Here is a 4,769-nt window from a genome sequence, read left to right on the forward strand (position 1 = left end):
TCTGACTCTTTTAAGATTTTTAAAGCATATACTTGAGAACAAGGACCTTTTCTTAACACTTAATATGCTTATGGCATGGGGTAAGAAACAGCCTCCATACTTCAGTTTTCTAACTATAAAATCAGAATTATAGTAACGGATGATACATGTTTATTGTGTTAAGTGACTTGTTATAGGAAGACATGCTTACTTAGTATATTGTCTACCACATGATATGCACCATATCATGGAGCATTTTTGTTTTCAAAATTTCACATAGTTTTTCAGTTTTTTTTAATTTTTTCTAATTTTCAATAGTTTTTTAAAATATTTTTTAAATTTTTTTCAAAAAGTTTCATGTAATTTAAAAGAAATTGAAATATATGCGTAGACTATTTTCAAAGTGTCTATTTTTTTTATTTATTTATTTATTTATTTATTTTTTTAAAGATTTTATTTATTTATTGGACAGACAGAGATCACAAGTAGGCAGAGAAGCAGGCAGAGAGAGAGGGGGAAGCAGGCTATCTGCTTAGCAGAGAGCCCTATGCGGGGCTCGATCCCAGGACCCTGGGATCATGACCTGAGCCGAGGGCAGAGGCTTAACCCACTGAGCCACCCAGGCACCCTCAAAGTGTCTATTTTGCTCCATTGTTATGTTGCTATATTGAATCAATTACCTGTGTTATAATCACAATTATTGGATAATAGAACTTGTGCTTCTCACTATGATGTCGTAGCTTGCATTATGATGATTGTTCCCCTCAGACTAACAAAAAAATCTAAATAAAATTGGAACTACATAAATATCCTATAATCAAAAGACAGAAACAAAGTCAGGAAAGGCCAATAGTTCTCCAGGCCAATGTGAAGACATTGAAGTAAGCTTGTTTTCCTGTGGAAGGAACTTGCAAAAATATATGTGAAACTAAAATGAAAAATTGGACCTCAAAATCTTTTTTAAAGTATAGCTTTGTTTAGCAGGCCAGCATTTCAGTTTAGAACCAGGTCTATGTCCTCGAGATAAAAGCAAAACATATGAATCAAGTACTTATAAAGGCAGTCATAATCTTGAAATACTTCAATACCAGATTTATGAAGGTGTATGCCCTCTTTTAACTTCCTAATAGAAGAAAAATAAATACTCTTGGAGGAGATATTATTCAAGCAGCAGAAGATGCATCCTTCCTCTGCTCTGTTTTAAAAGTGACAGAAGTAATTGCCCTGGTGTGGGTTACTAGAATGAATCAGTACTTTGTGGTATATTAACAAACCAGCTTATATATTGCAAAGGAAATAATAAATTGAAGACTACATAAATGAAGCTAAAAAAAACCCAGTAATATTTAGCTTAAAATCACATATTTCAAAAGCAGATAAACCAATTTGTTTCTTAATGTATATAAACATATGGTAACATATATATAACATGGTAATGCTATCTATAAAGAAAATTGAATTATACTAAATTTGGGATACAGTTACTTCTGAATGTATAGCAGAACAAAAGTTTTAAGGAAGGATAAGCAGACTTTGAAAGTCACAGGTAATATTCTATTTGAAAAATACATTTTTGTAATTTGGTAATAATTTAATAAGTATTTTAATTTGTTGATATATATCATAAATACTCCTAATTATGTATGCTGTATTTTATAACGTTAACACATTTTAAAAGTTTCCTTGGCATTTTAATATATAAATAAACAGTTTTACACTATGTAGGTAATACTGTCATTTTATAATGTGGTATAAAATATTTATTCAATATTCATCTATTCAATTATTCTGTGCTTATGTTTTATTTATCATTTCTCCTTACATTAATTGTTAAATGAGAAATAATTGGAAATGTTATAACTTTGAAGTTTTCTCTTAAAAATTTTAAAAAATGCTGTGTTCTGTTTATATAAACCATTAAATACTTAAAAAAACCCCAAAAATCGATAAATATTCTAAGGCTATTCCGAAGAGCAACTGAACTTTAGGAGATATGGATAACTAATGCCTTTTTTTCTTACGATTTTTAAGATTCTTAAGATTTTATTGATTAGAGAGAGAGAGAGAAAAAACAAGCTGGGGGAGGGGGAGGGACAGAAAAAGAGGAGGAAGCCAACTTCCTTTTGAGCAGGGAGCCAGGGTGGCAGGGCTCATTCCTAGAACCCTGGAATCATGACCTGAGCCAAAGGCAGACACTTAACTGACCCAGCCATCAAGGTGCCCCATAGCTAATGCTTTTTTATTGGTGATTTGAATGAGTTTTCAGGTCTATTTTACAATAGAGAGGAGAAATCAAGAATTGTTCAGTGGCTTAGGAAATTATCTAGTTCTATTCTACCAAATGTGAATAAAACTAAGTATAATTATCCCTCAACTTGCAGAAGATATTTTTAACCATGTGTTTCTTCCAAATTTTATTGTATATTACATGCTTAGTGCCCAAAGATATAAGTAAATGAAACAAGATATTCTTTCACCCTTGAGTCTTATCTTTCAAATTTATTAAGTTCTAGCAAAATAAAATATTTTAGCCTATATTGTGCATATAAGTGTTACAGTTATTCTGAAAATGAAAGAAAGGTATTGAGTAAGATATTTAGGAATGCTTCACAAAGGAATTATAAAGAATCATGTATGTGATGGTCTAAATCAGATACATTTATGTTCCTATGCAATTGTGTATGCTCAAAGAATAAGAATAAAAGGAAAATAAATTATTTGGTGTGAAACTTTTCTCTTCACTTTTTTTGTTTGTTTGTTTTTGGTTTAGAGGCCTTGTTCATGAAAAATTGGTTCAGAAATACAAAAGAAATATTACATGAATTTTCCAGATTGTACCTCACCTTACATAGCTATTGTCCATTTAATTTCATTTATATATTATCACTTAATTTCACTGATACAAAAGATTAGATGTTGCTCTCACTCTCTTTCAAAAAAAAAAAAAGTGAATTGATTAAATGGTTAGGTCTAGAAGAGAGTATGTTAAAGAGTATTTATGAACTTTATTATAGCTGCTTCTGTGGGATGTTGAGAAATGTTTGCAAGTATTTCTGTAGAATTGGGGTTTCTGAATAAATCTGGTAAAAATTTAGGATTATGGAATAAAACTATCACTTGTATAATTAATTTAGAAGACTTTGGACAGTGAGAGAACTCCAGAAATACAGGTCAGGGAGTTTGGACGCATCTTAAGGTCAGAGAACCTAGGGAGAGATTCGGGTTTATCCTGCCTTTAGAAATATTTACATCTTAACAGGTTAGTGTAACAATTCAATATTCTTTTAATTCTATCTCTGAAGAGCAAGGATTTTCCTCCTCCCTTTTAGAGTTAATGAGGAGACAACTGTCTCTTTACTACATAGAAGTAAAGAAAATTATTTTTTCTCCTTTTTCTCACTTATGGTGGAGAGGTCACTAATAGGAGTGTTTGTCATCTGGTTTTCATAACTTTTTTCCAAATGGTACACAGTTGGGTGGATGAGAGTGAAATGCAGTTATTATTTTGTAATAATAATAATACATTTTTACTAATCATGTATACCTTTATAATAAAACTAATAAAGATTAACATTAACAATATAATAAATTTTATGACATCATAAGTGAACCCTAAGGGAAACTATAGATTTTGGTTGATAATGATATATCAATGTAGATTCATCAGTTGTAAAAAACATTATTTCTGTGTGGGATATTTATAATGGAGAAGCTATGCATGTGTGAGGCAGGAGGATATGGGAAGTCTCTGTACCTTTTAAATTTTGCTGTGCACCTAAAACTGTCCTAAAAATTAAACTCATTAGTAAAAAGAATACAATAGCTTCCAGAGGGAATGCATTTTTTTCTGGAAATTAATTCCTAGTATTGTAAAAGCCAAGCCCAAAAGAGCAGTGGGGAAATATTAATAGATATATATTATTTTGTAACATGTTAATGGTTGTAACTTAAAAGCTTATTTTGTTACTAAAGACAGACTACTTAACAATGCCATCAAAAACTGGCTATAATTGGCATATATAGACTATATCCAATAACCACAGAAAACATATTCTTCTTATGCTCACATAAAACATTAATCAAGATAGGCTAAATTCTGGGCATGCAACATAGCTTAACAAATATGAAAAATAGAAATTATACAATGTTTGTTCTCAGACCACAATAGAGTTCTTTTTTTTTTTTTTTTGGTGGATTCTTTGGAATTTAGGTTAATATATAGATTAAGGTTATCTATATATTAAAACAGTGTTTAACCTGTTTGTTTTATGCATGAAATATCTGTAATTTAAACTATGTGTGTGGTACAGGGATATCTGTCCATGACATCATTAGAATTGTCCAATATATGATTGTACCCACCAGCATTTTAAAAACAAGTATCGGGATGCCTGGGTGGCTCAGTTGGTTAAGCAGCTGCCTTCGGCTCAGGTCATGATCCCAGCACCCTGGAATCGAGTCCCACATCGGACTCCTTGCTCGGCAGGGAGCCTGCTTCTCCCTCTGCCTCTGCCTGCCTCTCTGTCTGCCTGTGCTCATTCGCTCTCTCTCCCTCTATCTTTGACAAATAAATAAATAAAATCTTTAAAAAAAAAATAAAAACAAGTATCACTGCCTCTCTGAAATCATCAATATTAACATAGCATGATTCCCAAAGCACTGCTGAATGTAAGATCACAATCCAAAAATTTAAACAATGAGAAAATTATTACTCATTATACTATGAAAATACAATTGATGCAAATAATATTTTCTCAGAAAGTCTTATAGAAAAGTACAGCTAAATGAAC

Source organism: Mustela putorius, unplaced genomic scaffold (genome assembly GCF_011764305.1).
Source record: "Mustela putorius furo isolate JIRA1106 unplaced genomic scaffold, ASM1176430v1.1 tig00003974_pilon_pilon_pilon, whole genome shotgun sequence".
Lineage (NCBI taxonomy): Eukaryota > Metazoa > Chordata > Mammalia > Carnivora > Mustelidae > Mustela > Mustela putorius.